Source organism: Cupressus sempervirens, chromosome 10 (genome assembly GCF_028749045.1).
Source record: "Cupressus sempervirens isolate cs-2001-9-10 chromosome 10, ASM2874904v1, whole genome shotgun sequence".
Classification (NCBI taxonomy): domain Eukaryota; kingdom Viridiplantae; phylum Streptophyta; class Pinopsida; order Cupressales; family Cupressaceae; genus Cupressus; species Cupressus sempervirens.
The window spans coordinates 510373867-510392108 of record NC_143127.1 but is presented as its reverse complement, the minus strand read 5'-3'; the positions used below and the strand labels follow the sequence as shown (position 1 = coordinate 510392108).

The window sequence follows — 18242 nt, the reverse complement described above, 5'->3', positions numbered from 1 at the left end:
CAAGTCAGTTCGAGAGCGGTTCACTTGGAAGGGGCTGAAAGCTGATGTTTTGCAGTATGTTCGAGAGTGTCTTGTTTGCCAGCAAAACAAACAAGAACACAGCTATCCAGTAGGGCTCCTACAGCCACTTCTGATTCCCGACAGGAAGTGGGAGTGCATCTCCATGGACTTTATCACAGGTTTGCCCAAGGTACAAGGACGAGATTGTATTTATGTGGTGGTAGATAGATTAACGAAATATGCTCATTTCTTTCCTATCACCACTACACACTTAGCAGCTCAGGTGGCAGAGGTTTTCTTTCGAGAGGTTTTCAGATTGCACGGCTTGCCTCAGAACATTGTGAGTGATAGGGATAGTCGTTTCATGAGTCACTTTTGGCAGGAGGTATTCCGGTTATGTGGCACGGAGCTTACACCCAGCACTAGCTATCACCCACAAACCGATGGTCAGACAGAAATTGTGAACAAATGGGTGGAAGGGTATTTAAGGAATTATGTGACAGCTCAACAGCGAGCTTGGGTCAGATGGATATATCTCTGCGAGTATTGTTACAATACTACATATCATATGACTATACAGATGACACCCTTCATGGCACTTTACGGTTATGAAGCACCTAGTTTCTTGGATTTGTTGTTGAGCGACAGCCGGGTACCCAGTGCAGGTGAATTATTACAGGAGAGTAAGGATATAGTTGCTACCCTCAAAGACAATATTGCAAGAGCTCAGAACCAGCAGAAGCAGTATGCAGACCAGAAGAGAACTGAGCGTAGTTTTGAGGTAGATGATATGGTTTACCTCATGTTGCAGCCATACAGACAATCTACTCTTAAGAAGAGTGGTGCAGAGAAACTTAAGCCACGCTATTATGGACCATTCAGGATTATCAGGCGAGTTGGTGAAGTGGCTTATGAGTTGGAGCTTCCCGCAGACAGCAGAGTGCACAATGTGTTTCATGTGTCACGCCTCAAGAAGGCGTTGGGTCAGAATGTGGTGCCTTCTGCAGTATTACCTCCTTTAGACAATGAGGGAAAATTGATTTTAGTACCAGAATCCATCCTGGAGAGCAGAGAAAAGCAGCTTCGTAGAAGGGTGATCAGAGAATACTTGGTTAACTGGAAAGATTTACCTGTTGAGGATGCTACTTGGGAGGGGGAGGCTATTTTGCAGCACCCGGCGTTGAGATTGCTTGAGGCCAAGCAATTTCAGGAGGGGCAGACTGTAATGTCCCCTCTTTAGTTCGACATGGCATTGATCATGGATTTGCCTATTCCAGACTCTCGTAGGCAAATGGTGTGGAAAGAGAGTCAATTCTGCAGATCAGATGGTCATATCTTGCTCTTGAAGAAGTGTTAAGAGGTTATATTTTATCATTATGTGATATTGGGGCCTACATGTTATAATTTTAAGTTGAGTTGCACTTTTTATTTTATAAAATTACTTTATTATAAAAAGTGCATTATAATGAGAATTTATAAAGGATGTTTCTAGAAGTTCTAGCAACTTCTTAGAAAAGTGAATAAATAGAGGGCTGGGCCTCTCATTTGGACATGCTTGGATTTGAGAACTCTTCTACTTCTTCATTGTGAAGACATTTGTGGACTTTGGATCTGCAAATTATTATTCGATCTTTGGGAACGAATCACTCCCTTGGATTGGCGACTTTGAGGGTGTGAAATATCACCTGAATTGTTGCATAATTGGAGTTGGTATTCAGCCATCTCATTGGAGCTTATTGAGAATTCGTTGTTAGGGTTTGTTTGGTTGGAATAAGGATTTCAAACTTGCCCTATCATTGGAGAAGCATTTGACAAGAGTTTGAAGACAGAATAGGTGCATTTTTCAGAATTGGCAAAGCAGGGTTCGGAACCACATAATTGCTCATATCTCCTCAACCCCTTGGAGTTATTTTTTATGGTTTTACAGAGTTACTACCTAACCCTAGGCGCCCATTTTCCTTGCATTTGGGGGTCCCAAAACCCTGGTATTATTTTTATCTAGCAGCCGTACAAGTACGGCCTGGTACGGCCCTGCTAGTTTGGGCAGCAGCTGCAAATTAAGGACAGTTTGGGGGTGCGGTTGGAGGTCTTCATCAACGATTTGCATCAGAACTTGGTGTTCTTCCATAGTTCTTCAAACCAGGTTCTTGCATTCTGAAATATATGTCAATTTTTGGGTAAATTTGCTGTCATACAGTCATTGTAATAATCAGTCCAGAATTGGTAATAAAACAATTTCAGAATTTATTGCATTGTAATTGAAATATCGTTCAAAGGCTTTATATATATTGTAATTCTGTGATTATATTCTAAAAGTATCAAATCTGAAATTGCCATATTCTGAATATTGTTACTGTTATTATTCATTACACGCCAAGTGTTTGACAAAATTCCTTAGTTCAGTTTGAGGGTTTCAGTGGCCTTTATAGAGAGGGTCATTACAATGAAAGATACATAGAGTCTAACTTGCAATAGGCCAAATTAACCTAAAATAAGACCATTTTTCTGCATTAGGTTTTAAAACAATTTCATTGAATGATTAACCTAAAATAAGACCATTTTTCTACATTTGGTTTTAAAACAATTTCATTGAACAAACTCGTGCTTGGAGATACTCCATTGAGGTGTGTTGTTTATTTTTCCCCTATATTTAGTGTTGGAGGTGCTTATTTGAATTTTGATAAATTTATTAGATAAGGGTGGGTCAAGTACAACATTAACTTTCCAAAGTATTTGATGTTATTTTTGAAGAATGTATAAAGTATACTGTCATTTTATTTTTATCCTATAAGATGGCAGGATCAAAGCTTTGATAACCCTCGTTGGGACTTTACTTGATTTACCCTAAAATTTCCCAACTCGAGCTTGGATTGTACTAGGAAATGGAAACTTAACTCAATTGTTGTAATGTTCCCAAAGATTAACATACATTATTATGGAAATTAAACTAAGAAACAATTAATGAATCTCAATAAATTTAATAGTTAACAAAAACCCCAACTCCTTGATTCTCTCCTTATCATCAATCCTAATCATTGAATGTCTTATTCTCTCCTATTAGATATATTGATCCTTATGGATAAGGAGAGATAAATTTCCAATTTGATTCCTTATTGATCCTTTCCAGATTGCCTGTTTTGAATGAATCATTGCCCCTTTTATATCTTCCCATATGAGGGAGGAGTCTCACCTTTTAATTATTTTGCCCTTTTGAAAGTCACAACTTTTGAGCCTTAACTACATTCTAATTATCTTTTATTTTAGTATATTGATGTCATAAATTGTTTTCTTTATTTTGATTATTCTCACTTAAACTAAATGATTTCTTATTTTTGTAGGGACATGACAGTTCATAGATTATGCATTTATCAACATTTTCAGCGGCATGTATTTGTAGATTGCATGGTCAAAGATTATTATTTTGATTCAAGTTTAGAGTTTTGGGCTACTTAGTTTTAATACAATTTTTTTTAGTGCACATGCTGCTTACATGGTTTGAAAATTAACAATTAGAAGAATAATAGGAAGGCCCCTTGCTTTCGATAGTGAGGAAAGCTAGCAAACAGGTTAACAAGACACAGTAAGGAACTGCAGATTCCTGGTATAAGAATGTAAACCTCTGGATGGTAGGTTCTCTATGGGTTAGAAGGATGGACTTGTTAGACAGCAAAAACCACTCCTACAAATCTTTACAACCAATCATTTTTGTAGAAGCAGCCAAAGGTAGTTGTAGGACTATACAAATTGGTTCAATTCAACATTAATAAGCATGTCCATACCATCAACCAACATTGACTCAACCAATAAAAAGACATTCTCCTAGACTGACCTCCCTTTAAAAATACTACTTAACTTTCTCTCCACTAAAGTAGGTCAATTACTTGAGGCAGGCAAGGTTAGGAACAGAGGATTTGAGTTATCCTAGATTTAGCAACAGCTTTACAGACAATGTGAAAAAATCAAACATCCTCTGCAGGTCCCCTTCATAGAGTAAGCAAGGAGGCTATAGAAGTGGAAGAAACCTGCCTATGCAAGGGTTTACCCCTTCCATCGTGACATGAACCCAGTCCATTGAAGGATTGGGAGATGAGAAATGAACCATGGGCATATTCTAGTGAGCCATTCAACTGACCATAGAATAGGGTGCATCTTCAGGTTTGAGCAGTTCACAGAATTTTTACTTCCCCAGTAATAAACCCACTTCCCCAACTCTCTCCTCTAACCCTCTCATCCAACTATCTCACTGCATTTGGAGGAGATCAGCTATCTACACCATGCTTCTGATTATGCTATACTAACTGCTTTAAGGAACGAGTTCCCTGGACCATTCAACACCTTTTAAGAACGAGAATTATCACAGGGATTAATGCTGAAAGAAACCTGAACATTATTATGAATTAGAAAACATGCTCTTTCTGCCAGATCACAAGGACAAATGGAGGAGATATTCTACAGGTACTCAATTTACAAAGGTTTATCATATCGAAATTCTGCATACTTCTACTGAAGACAATTAAGCAATTTGGTTATTAAGCATGACTGAACAGTTCAAAACTACCATCATATATGCATGTAACATATTCATATATTTAATTCACCCTGCAACAGTACAAGATAATACCAGATCTTGGACAAAACAGAATATAGTTCAGTCTACTGATGATACCATGATGATATTGAAATTCAGTCATAGTTTTAATTTCACATCATTCTGACTAAGTAGTTTGGAGCTTGGAGACGTGACAATATTCAAGATAGTTTGGACATTCTTCTGTGATGCATGTTTAAAAAGTTTTGTTTCCATCCCAAATTTGATCTCTCGAATATAAAGATACAAGAAAAAACTAATAAATCATTGCACTTGAAAAAATTCTAAAGCAACACAAAAGGTTGAAAAGAAAATCACATAACGTCAAAAAGATGTCATGCAAGTTTATAGTAGCAACATTCACTCAAGCCTAGCAGAGTTTTAGCTTATCCTTCCAGCAAAAATGGATTAGTAGCTCAAAATTCCTGCCATTAACAAACAAGGTGAATGTCAATAACATGACAGAGGCATTAGATTAAGGCCCATAAACATTATTTAAAAACAAATGAAAAAGAAGGCCCCCTTGCAAAGCTATGACCAAGCACAAGGCATGAAAAATAATAATAAAAACAAACAAGCTTGTAGTGAGTGCCTACCATTCTAAGAAATGCATTTGTTTTACAATTAAAATATATATTTTCATCACGCTTCACAGTGAAGTTCAGAAAAGGTTGACTTTGGAGGATATATTTCATTATGTATTTCCTGATTCTTTAGGGTGGAGCATTTCTGTTAATATTTCTATATTCAAATGATTAATCTGAGATTTAAGGCCAAGTTGACCTTGCAAACATTATGGCACCATTTTAGTTTCATACTTATTTGTAGGGAATAGTATTTTGCAAAAATCCATTTGGCTTGACGTGCAATAGGAGGAACATCAATTCATGTATAACTTGAGACTTTCTTCATCATGTTGACTAGTACTATGGCCATTAAACACAGTTTCTTTTAACTATAAAATATGGACTAACTCTCCATAATACCCCACTGCTCTCAATTCTTGCAAAAGCGAGATATTGGATAATTTTCTGAAGGATTTTGTAAAACTTGAACATCATTGACTTTATTAATTTTGTTCTATACATTGACGACTTTAGTAGATCTTGATATTTGAATACATTTATGATAAAAAAATGATGATTCTATGTTTGTTAAATTGTTAGTATTGAATCTGGTTGGTGATTAAGAATTGAAAGATTATAATCCTAACTTTATTTCGATTAATGATAAAAATAGTTTTGAAGGGGGCCCTAGAACCCTTTACAATCTCTTTAAGATAGATATTCAACCATTACTGCTGATACAACAGTTACCCAAAGGACAAGTAACACAACCAAAAGACCAAAAAAACAAACTGCTGAAACACAAAACTAACAACCACAACAAAAACCAACATAGACCAGCACTGGAAACCAAAATCAAACAGACAAAGACCGTACTAAATCAACTGCATCGGAAGGATTTCAGTTTCCTTCTCCAAGTTCTTGAGCCTTTGAAAAGATTCAGTGAGATCAATATTCTCTTTTGGCTTCTCCTTAGTCTTAGTCTCGTTTTTCTTCCTCAGACTCTCTCTAGTGCTGTTACTAGGTCCTACACTAAGGCCAACGGAGGTGCCTTCTTCAGAATCCTTGATGTTGGTACCCTTTTGATAATTTTCCATTTTAATTCGAAGTTCCTACAGGCCATTATTGAGCTTTTTTATCTCCTCCACCATCCACTTGTCGATCCTAAAGGAATACGTATACTTTGCCTTCGTAGTTTGGAGAATTTCCATCATGTTGTCCCCGTTATCATTGAAATCCTCCAAGTCCATGTTGATAGAAGAATCCTTCATTCCATCATCATCTGCTTCAGCATTGGGAGAAAAGGGTTAATCCTCCTTCACCCCAAAGTGGGAATGAACAAAGATTTCCCTTTCCTTCGAAGGATTAAGTTCATCGCCACCAGTGATCTACTGGTTGGAAACCCTATCTTCATTTACCGTCTCCTCATTTCTCCCAATCCCCTCATTAGCCCTATTTTCCCCAATTTTGTGTAGAATAGAAACCACAATTTCTTCCAGATTTTCCTCCACATTAATTTCTACCTCCAGATTTTTTGTTTCTTCTTCATCATTTTCAGCTTCCTCCTCTTCAGAGCCCTCAGAGTTATCACTGTCATCAGCGTTATTACTCTTCATGCTATCCTCAGTATCAAAATCCTCTTCTTTTTACCAATTTTCTTTTTTTTCTGGTTTTCCTCTTCAGAGTTCGAGGAAGAGTCATCCGAAGAAACATCTTTCTCCTCCGAGTCATATTCTTCCTCCTTGGACTTGGAGTCATCTGGAGGGCTTTGGTGCCGCTTTCTTTCCTTTTGGAACGGATACTTGCAATGCTTACTGAGATTGTTAACCAAAGAGCTATGCAGATTAACTGGTAAAGAGATTTTCATATTGTGCCTAAAATGATTAAGAATCACAAAAGGAAAGTTGCAAGCTCTGCTGAATCTACCGTCTAAAGCGATGTACTCATTATAGCTTTCAAAACCTTCCTCCACAAAGACTTAATTTGATTCATCCCATGAAAACTCAAATTCTTTTTAACCAGTTTCAAGCTTTCTTTCTTGCTTTTAGGGAACTTTTTAACTGCTTCGTTAGAAAATTCAACATCTCTGAAAATTTTCTTACCAGTGTTCCAAATGCCAGGGACTTTTGCAACCAGGTCCACAGTTAACTCAACATTTTTGTTATGCAAAATCACTTTCCCATTGCTCCAACTATCAACAAAGGCTTGAGTGATTTCCTCGCTAGGACCATCCCGCTTCTCAAGGTAAGTTGTTATGTTGCCCTTCTCCAGGATTTCCACACTTTCTTTTTACTTTTCCACTCACAGGTGCTCAGCTCAACATAATGCAGGTCTCCACCCATTTTTGCAAAAAGGCCATTGTTTGCAGAGTTTGAAAAAACTTTGTGCGATTTCATAGAGATATGAACCCATAAAGCATGGGAAATAATACTTACCACATTCACAAGGAGATACATTTAGATTGCAACTATACTCAACATCATCAACCTACCCATAATTGTCATTTCCATTGGTACTAGTGATGACACTAGCTCTGAGGTTGATCTTTTCCTCATCAAAAGTATTAATTAAATCATCACTTATATTTGTAGTACCTTTCCAAGTAGCAATTTCTTCACTTATAGTTCCTAAGTTGACCATTTTATCGGAACAAAGTTTCCCTATAGTCGTGGGTTATATGGAAATTACTAAAACTTTGAGCTAAAACTTTTATTTTATCAATGATGTTAGTTTTCCCCTTCATAAATCCTCCAAATTTGTTTAGGAAGGAGGGTCTTGTTGATCAATCTGATCAATCTTATCTCCACACCTCCTTTATGTTTAGGCTTACAGACATTTTTCCATTGAACCAGAGGAAAACGACTCTTCACCTCCACACCCGACTAGAGAAAAAAGTTAATTTTATATCATGCAACTCTGATATCATACTGATATGAATTTGCAGATCGAACAGATCAGTCTATGCATGAAATCCCTTAGGTAAAATAGGCCTATATAATTGTTATTTCCTTTGACAATGATTGGCATCTCTTTGAGGCAATATTGTTAATGACTAAATTGATAAACTAGGTTAGTTTAGTTACTAACTAATTGTCATCCATGAGTAGCCGCCGATTTCTTGAAATGGAATAAAGGCCAACCTAGAGAGGGACATGTCCTTTCAAGGACATGCCCCTTGGTGGTTATATTTATGTAGGGTGTAAATGTGGATAAAGGACACACATTGAAACACAAGTCTGCTCCTTTAGCATCTACAACCTCATACGATTTATAGCAAAAAAAAATATTATATTACAGAACTATACATCATAGCAAGAACATTCAATAGACCATCTGGTATTGATAAAGACCATCTTCAGTAAGGTTAAAGGCATTATATCAGTATTGGAAGTTTAGAATTTGCAGAAACTTTACATGGTATCAAAGCCTCGTTAGTCAAACCAGTAATCAGATTTAATACATATCTATCATCATTCTTCTACACTCAATGGCTGCAACAACTAATGCAATCAGACCCGAAGATAGATTTGATGGAAAAGACCATTTCATTGCATGGAAATTCAGAATTATGATGGCTCTTGACAAAAATGATGTATCACAGTTCATTGATAAGGAATCCAAGAAACCTGATATTGAACCTAATAAAACTACTTGGATCAAAGGAAATAGGAAAACCATGAGAATCATATTAGATGGAGTCAATAATGAAATAGTACCTATGCTAATGCAACTTCAGACGACATTCAAAATGATGAGTGCATTAATCAATGCATATGAGGTTATTAATAAAACAAGAATCCTATCACTAAAAAGGCAACTAAATCATATAAAAATAAGGGAGGGAGAATCTATAAATTCATACTTCCTAAGGGTGGCTAGTCTAAGAGATGAACTTACAAACATTGGGTACATAATTGATGATGAAGAATTAACATTAATGGCAATAGATGGATTACTAGATTCATGGGAAATATTCTAACAAGGAGTAAGTGCTGGAGACAAACTTCCAGACTTCAATAGACTTAAAGGTGATTGCTTTCGAGAAGAATCTAGGCAACTCAAGAAAGGAGGAATATTGAAAACTGAAAATGAAGAACTTCATGTTCTCAACACAAATTCCTATAAAGGTAAGAAGAAGCATTTCAAGAAGAAGAAGGGTAATCAAAGAAATGACAAATCTAAGAAAGATATATCCAAAATAAAATGCTTCAAATGTGAAAAATTCGGACACTATAAATCTAATTGCCCTAAAAATTTGAAACAACAAGTAAACTATACAAACGTTACTAAGAAAGATGAAAATTATGATCCTGAGAAATGTGTATTGTATTCAACACAATTGAATTATCAAGCAAAGCCTGGGTAATTGATAGTGGATCATCTCGACACATTGCAGGATACAAAGAAGTACTAGACTCATTATCAGAAGCAATTTATGACAAAGTTACCATAGGTGATAATTCCACTCATCCTATCAAAGGAATTGGGAACTGCACCTTGAAACTAAAATCAGGCATGTCTATTCATCTCAAAAGAGTATGTAATAATCTGAACTTAAATTTTAAAATCAAAATGCTGAATGTATAGCTGAGAGGAATTTTGTCAAACAGTTCTCACACAACCTGGATATGCTCTGATACCACTATAATATCCCTTTCCGGATATTTACTTAAAAAACTCTTGATATAAAACTTGCAAATTTAAAACCGAACAGTAAACCAATATTTGATATAAATTCTAAAACTTTAATCGATTTATAACCAGCAGATATGCATACAAGAAAACTCAGAAAAGTTTATGTGATTCCTCCAATATTCAGAAGTACATACATAAACCAGTAATTAATCACCAATGGTTGCCAAATAGCCTTACTGTAGTATACAACAGCAATACAATAACACACAACAATCCATCTTATAAACATAAATAACAGTCAAATTGGCAATGTAGATAAAACTTGTGAGAAGGCTAGGTTTGTGTCCAACCTCCAAATATTTTTTCAAGGGTTTGCGTCCTCAAAGAAATAACTAGTCATTGTCTCTAGCTCCAGATTAATATTTGTTTCTAAATATTATTATCTTCATAACTCCCCATGTTGAGCCTGTTGTACCTTTATCACTTTCCCAATGTGATGCACGCCCTTATAGGCAATGTGGGATAAAGCACCATTTTTTGTCCTTTAGTCACTTAAGTGAACATAATACCTTTTTTTAATAAAGTGACAAGTTAAATGAACTTTAATAGTCACTTGGTCAGTAAACCATATAATCACCAGGCATTAAAATAACTGACCAAACGAACTCGGATAAGCAAGTGCAATAGCTCGTTGGAAAGCTCTCGGTGAGACGCTTCCAAACCAACACTGAGATATCAAGAATGCTGAGCTCTGTTTACTTACTAAAAATAGTAAGCATCCGGACAACCTGCCAAAACTACTCTGATGGGTTTGAAACTAGAAATGTCTAGGCCAAATCTCAAACTGAACCCTGTATAGAACCTTTTCGCCCCCGAAACCTAAGTGAAATGAGCTAGCAACACAAAATTATAATGTCCTAGAAAAAGGGGACATTATTTAGCCTCCCTTCTCAAAGATTGCTTGCCCTCAAGCAATCTGCTCATACCTGTAGAAACCAAATGCCAGGATCCCATACTCACCTCGAGAATGACGTTCTACTCCTCAACCAATGTACCACGGCATGCATCTTTCCAAACTCAGAATGGTGAAACAGTACAATAGGAATCAATGTGTCAAATAACTGAATGCCAAGATTCCAAGTCTCACCATAAAGGGACACCAACTACCATGTGTTGCTGCCCTGTGTGCCAATACCCTCAGTCAAAATAAATGCCTCACTCCATGAGTGACCCTGCGAGCCTCTATTGTCAAGTGAGGATGGGAGCTCAACTATATACCAATATCCACCCCAAAATGATAGCAACCAAACTCTCCACCTAGCTCCTCGATAAAAAGCAATACATAGGGATGCTCCACCTGAATCCCAAATGAGAACTCGTACGTTGTTTGAGATACCACTGACCAGCTCCTATAATATCTGTACTGATGACAATGACGGATACGGCCAATCTGACTCCACCACCATACCACTCTAGTGAAAACGGGGTAATCCTAATCTCTGAAACTCAGATGTGTCAGAAGGCTGAAACACCCAAATCATAGTCCTATGACTGTGTAACAACACAGCACAATCCACCAAATGTAAGATACTATTAATACCTAGATCTCCGATCACCCAATCAACATGATCCTGGGTAAAGGAAAGAGTGGTTAGTGAATCACCAACATCATGAATGCTAACACTGTCTTCAATATGCTGCTGAATAAAAAATGTAGACACCTCATGTAGAACGTAGGGTAATGTATGTTCTCCCCACTCATCTACAAATAACTCATTGACCTTGGAAGGCCAAATAGAATCAGTGACTATACCACTAACATACGCAAGCAAATCACTGATAGCTGGAATATACCAAGTAAATTCGCCAATCAACAAGTAGGTTGTGGCCATCTCATAAGAGCTAGGTGATAAATCTTTGAGTAAGCTGAAAAATCTCTCAAAGCGTGCTAAGGATAAATCTAAACTTCCTACTCCCCCATAAGTACCCTCGCTTATGTCAAAGTCTTCATAAAAAGAAGGTTAACCATTAATTGAAATCTCTGAATTATCCTCACTTGTATCACTAACCATGTGCTCATGTGAAAATGTACAGCTGCTGTCATAAAAATCAGAATTTCCAGACTCATCAACTTGCTGGTCCATAGAATTTTTCTCATCATAGAGTCTCAAACGGGAAACATGTGATTGAATTACATTGTTTTCCTTCACATCTACCCACTTTATGAATTCCTTCAATGATTTGTGTGATTTTGTGTGCCCTTGAACCATGGTTATCTTCTTCACGAGTGGTTGCCCCACTCATTTGATTTTCAGCTTTGTGGATGGAGTAATGTGCTAAGCTCAATTGAAAGCATAGCTCATCTACCTCACTATCCTTGTCCTTCCCAAATTTTATTGCTAGATCTCTATCCATTAATAGTTGCAAGTAATCATATTTTATCATTTTCAAAGTTTCAAAAATAATATGTAAAAGAGGACTTGTGACACCACACACATTCCCATGTGTCTCTTCTATCACAATCTTCCGCATTAGATCCTCAACCAAATTGGAAGTTTTATCCATCCTCGTCAACACTTGGACAAGCTTGTCCTCTTTGACCAAAAGCATATCCAATAAGTCAAGGAGTGATAATGGTTTTTGACCATTTCCGTCGAACACAAGTGGGCTATTCTCCATAGAATTTTCTGATTTTTCATCACCTAAGGAGACAACATTTTCAAAGATGTCCTCTAACTCAACGCGTGCTAGTTCATCTATACTGCCAACATTGCGGTCCATTTGCTCTTCAAAATTTGACATAATTTCCAGCCTAGTATCACCATAAAAATCCAAGTTAATTTTCATGTCACCAAATAAGATGCTAGTGTTTTCAACTTTTCCATGTCTAAATAAGATGGGGAGTTGCCAATGTTGGCGGTTTGGTCAGCTCTTCTACATGGGCCATCAACATGCTCATCAGAAGGACTAGTGTAAACAGCTTCATAAGATACTTCTATCTCCCAATTACCTATTAGTATACTTGTGTCATTATTAGTATTTTGCATATTATCATGCAAAGGTTGCTCTTCTTTTTTAGCACTACTATCAAGTTGATTAATATCTTCCCTATGCAAATTTCTGCAACTGACCTTTGCAAGGAGATCTCAAGCCAAATCGTAGCATTTGTTTCTTATCATATCCGTCTTGTTTTGCAGCTCTAGTTGAAAGTCCACATAATCAATGAAAGAAAATTCTTTTTGAATCTGTGGAGGGAATTTGTTGTACTCATCATATATGCTCATTATTTCAATCCTCATGTTAGATTGGAAATTTTGGGCTAACTACTTATGTACTTTAATAAGATCTTTTCCCAGACTGTGCATCTTTCCCATAGCTTCTCTCTTAAGATTTTGAAGGCTGATGTGTTAGGACCTTTGACTTCTTATTAAGACCAATGCTTGGTCTTAGCAGTCTTAGGTTTCCTAAATTTCTGATTTGCTACAAATTTCTGTTGTCTTCCTTCGAAGGTTGTAAATTTGCATGAACTATTTCCAGACTTGGCTCCATAGTCATGAGCAGAAGAGATCATTTACATAACTTCGAGCCATTCAGCAGCAATGATGAACAAACTGCTCATAATGCATTTATGATTATCACTTCCTGTGCAGGCAATCTGTGAGACGAATTCCAACAATCAATTTATCCCAGCAACACTAAAATCCAAATTTAAATCTCCAACCATATGTCCATGCGAGATTTAAGCTTTTACAATAAACTTAAATTCTGATGCAACTGATAGCGGTTTGGAATTTTTAACAGCAGTAGTCTGCAATCATTAACTTCGGCTCACTCATACGATCTCGACCTTCACTAATAATGCAAGGGCATTATTGAAAACATTTGGCATACAGCCAAATCTCGGGTATCTTGTCTGTGTAACTTTGATGAATATGCTTCTCCAAACAAATCGAGGACTGTCGTGATTTCCTTTCTCAACAAACGGCACCAGACTTTCCCACTGCTCGGCTTCTTCAAAAATAGATCTGCAGCAAGTGTTCGATAATCAACTCCTCACATCAAATCGCAACCCTTTCCTAATGCCAAGAACGGATCAGAATGAGCAAATACAAACTAGCAGAGTGCAGGAGTATCATGAACAATCAACATGGGCCCCCAAATGGTAACTGTAGGTGCCAAATCATATCGTAGGGCTGGGAATATATGATCACAAGCCCTTGTGATGAAGTCTGTAGACTCAAAGTTGAAATGTTGCCTCTCAAAAATGCAATTTGATACTTCCTATAACTAGACACTGGCTCAAATAAATTTGAAAAATCTTCTTTTTAGCCATGGGATAAAGAGATAATATCTAGTTGCAAGAACTGGAGAAGATGACTGAGTCAATATACGCGCTATCAACACTACATCATTACTCACTAGTTATATTTCTCATGCCGGCAAAAATGTAGATATCATTGACAACCTGATTTAGAAATAGAAAATTGTTTAGTCTTGACAAAGCTTCCAATCCAAATTTTCAATCTGATCCACAAGTGTGCTGATAACAATTGAGAAAGAATATTTAATTGCCTCCTCTAGCTCCACGATGATGCACAAGCTTTAGCGGCAGCCTCTTAAGACAAATCACAGGTAGAATTTAATGAAGCGTTGACCAATACCAACTGAATGCTCGATCCCGTAGCAGATCGCAAACCCTAGGAAGTAGTTCGCTGACCTTGCCAACACACCTGCAGTTGCAGAACAGGCCTCCACGTGGGCATCAAATAATTTCATAGGCCAAGTGCAATTGCCGCTCAGCCTCTAGGTTCACGAGTGGGCCCAAGATGTGCCCAATGTGTCACAACAAAAAGAAATGATGCCCTTTTGATAGAAATCGGTAGCCCACAATTACTCAATTTTAAATCTCTTCAATGCCACAACCAAATTTTTTGAAAATGTTGAAACACATTTTCCAGTCTGACCACTCCAAATATGAACAATCCCAATAATTCTCTTACTCGAAATCCACAAAATACCTTCAGCACATCAATCTGTAAACGTCGGTGTGGGGGAAATGGAGCCTTCATGTGTGAACTCCACCTATGTTCTTTCTCTTCACTATCGTAGGAGAAGGTTTGATGGCTGATGCCTTCCCAAGAGTTAGCTTCCTCTAAGGATTTCAATGCTTCATGTCGGAGATGCGTTCTTTCCAAATCTGTAGAAGAAATTTTGGTTTGCTTTTCCAAGACAGGGCCCAAAAAGTGATAAGCTACACCCTTCAGATGTTTAAACTCTCCTTTAGCATTTTGTAATAGACCTGTAACTTCAAAGGATTCTTTTTTTGAATAAACTTCCACAGGATGGCAGGATCTTTAGCTCTGATACCACTATAATAATCTGAACTTAAATTTTATAATCAAAATGTTGAATGTATAGCTAAGAGGAGTCTTGTCAAACAGTTCTCACACAACCTAGATATGCTCTCATACCACTGTTATATCCCTTTCCGGATATTTACTAAAAAAACTCTTGATATAAAACTTGCAGATTTAAACCGAACAGTAAACCAATATTTGATATAAATTCCAGAACTTTAATCAATTTATAACCAGTAGATATGCATACAAAAAAACTCAGAAAAGCTTATGTGATTCCTCCAATATTCAGAAGTATAAACCAGTAATTAATCACCAATGGTTGCCAAATAACATTACTGTATTATACAACAGCAATTCAATAACATGCAACAATCCAAAAAATCCAATCTTATAAATAGAAATAAAAGTCAGATTGACAATGTAGATAAAACCTATGAGAAGGTTAGGTTTGCGTCCAACCTCCAAATATTTCTTCAATGGTTTACGTCCTTAAAGAAATAACCAGCCACTGTTTCCAGCTCCAGATTAATATTTGTTTCTAAATATTATAATCCTCATAACTCCCCATGTTGAGCTTGTTGTACCTTTATCACTTTTCCCAATGTGATGCACGCCCTTTTAGGCAATGTGGGATAAAGCACCCTTTTTTGTCATTTAGTTACTTAAGTGAACATAGTACCTTTTTTTTAAAAAGTGACAAGTTAAATGAACTTTAATAGTCACTTAGTCAGTAAACCATATAATCATCAGGCATTAAAATAACTGACCAAACAAACTCGGATAAGCACGTGCTATAGCTCATTGGAAAGCTCTTGACAAGACACTTCCAAACCAACACTGGGATATCAAGAATACTAAGCTTTGTTTACTTACTAAAAATAGAAAGCATCCGGACAACCTACCAAAATTGCTCTGATGAGTTTGAAACTAAAAATGTCTATGCCAAATCTCGAACTGAACCCCGTAAAGAACCTTTTCACCCCCAAAACCTAGGCGAAGTAAGCTGGCAACACAGAATTATAATGTCCCAGAAAAAGGGGACATTACAGAGAATATGTACAAGGAATCAAGAGGAATCTAATCTCTGTTACAGCACTTGAAGATGATGGACACAAAGTTGCATTCATGGATGGTAAAATAATGACTTGGTCTAAGAACTCTCCATTTAAGAAATCAAAGTTAATTGCTCAACGAAAGGGATACTTGTATGAATTAAATACAGAACCAAGTCAATCTATTCAAGCCTTAATTCATGAAGCTACTAATATAAATGAAATATGGCACAGAAGGTTAGGACATCTAAATTTCAAAACCTTATCTACTATGGAGAAGATGGTTACTAATTTACCTAAGTTGAATAAAGATCATTCGAGCATATGCAAAGGATGCGCTTTAGGTAAGAACAACAAAAATCCATTTCAAGATAGCACTAGAAAAACTAACAATGTTTTAGAATTAGTCCACTCAGATTTATGTGGACCTATGTCTGTTCCTTCCCTTGGAGGATTCTGGTAATATATACTTGTTAATATTTTATAGACAATTTCTCTAGGAAAACATGGATTTACTTCTTAAAATGTAAAAAAATAGAAAAAATCCTTAAGAGATTCAAATAATTCAAATCCTTAATTGAAAACCTATCAGGATACAAAATTAAAACTTTTAGGTCTAACAATGGAGGGGAATACACTTTAAATTTGTTTAAAGATTTTTGTAAAGAAGCAAGAATTAAGAGGGAGTATATTGTTCTTTATAACCTACAGCAAAACGGGGTAGCAGAAAGGAAGAATAGAACAATTATAGAAGCAGCAAGAGCTATGATACTTGATCAAAATTTAGAGTATTATCTTTGGGTAGAAGCCTCTTGTACTGTTGTCTATATTCAAAACAAAAGTCTTTACTCCTACCCCTGTATACATACATGTTCCAAAAGAAAATATAACTAAATTAGAACCCTCCGGGAGGAAAGGTATTTTTGTCGGGTATAGTGAAACATCTAAAGCATCTAGAGTCAACATACCTAGTCAAAAAAATATTATACTTAGTAGGGATGTAATATTTGAAGAAGATTTAGCATTCAAAAGAGCACTAAGTTCTGAAGATCCTACACATATACCTAGTTCTGAAGAAAACATGAATCTGAGTTTCAAAGGGAGAACATTAAAGAAATTGAAGATGAAATTCAAAATCTCAATCTTGAGGAAACTCAAAATCCTAAGAAAAGACCACTTTGGGCTATTATGACTGTAGAGGAAGCACAAGACGTTGTTGCACCATCTGGAACCTTCAGAGAAAGCAAAAGAGCCAAAAGATTTTCACGCTATGCAACAAACATGAGTGATTTATCCAAATTAGAACCAACCAATGTTTCAAATGCTATTAAACATACAGCTTGGAAGGATGCTATGACTAAAGAATACCAATCCATTATTAAGAATGATGTTTGGGAAATTGTTCCAAGGCCTGAAGGAAAACTTGCATTGAAAAGTATAAAGCTAGATTCGTAGCCAAAGGTTTCTCTCAGGAGGGAATTGATTATGAAAAAACCTTTGCTCCAGTTGCCAGATACACCTCTGTAAGAGCAGTCCTAGCTATCGTAGCATTGCAAGGATGGAAAGTACATCAGATAGATGTGAAAACAACATTTTTGAATAGAAAGATTATAGAAAAAGTATATTTGGAACAATTTGAAGGATTTGAAACTCATAATCCTAAAATATTTGTGTGCAGACTCAAGAAAGCTCTCTATGGGCTTAAACAGGCTCCCAACGCATGGTATGAAAGAATCGATACATATCTCACCAATTTAGGTTTCTTTAAAAATAAAGCTGATCCAAATCTCTATTATAAAAGGAATAAAGATGATATGATAATTTTGATACTATATGTTGATGATTTATTAATAACAGGTGATGATCATCTTATAGATCAATGCAAGAAAGATATAATCAAAGAATTTGAAATGAAAGATTTAGGACTCCATTACTTCTTAGGACTGGAAGTGTGGCAGAACTCTGACATCATCATACTTAATCAAGGAAAGTATACATTAGACATCTTGAGAAGATTTGAAATGTGGAACTACAGACCTAT

At 36.4% G+C, this 18242-nt stretch overlaps 1 protein-coding gene across 1 annotated transcript in view; it reads right to left on the bottom strand.

Annotated features, from left to right (window-relative positions):
* Positions 1-4783: 4783 nt before the first annotated feature.
* LOC149534897 (Ribosomal protein L31) overlaps positions 4784-18242 on the bottom strand; it is an 85972-nt gene continuing 72513 nt past the window's right edge. The window contains exon 2 of the mRNA XM_089806792.1: positions 4784-5013. The gene's annotated coding sequence lies outside the window, so the exon portion shown is untranslated. The remainder of the gene's footprint in view (positions 5014-18242) is intronic.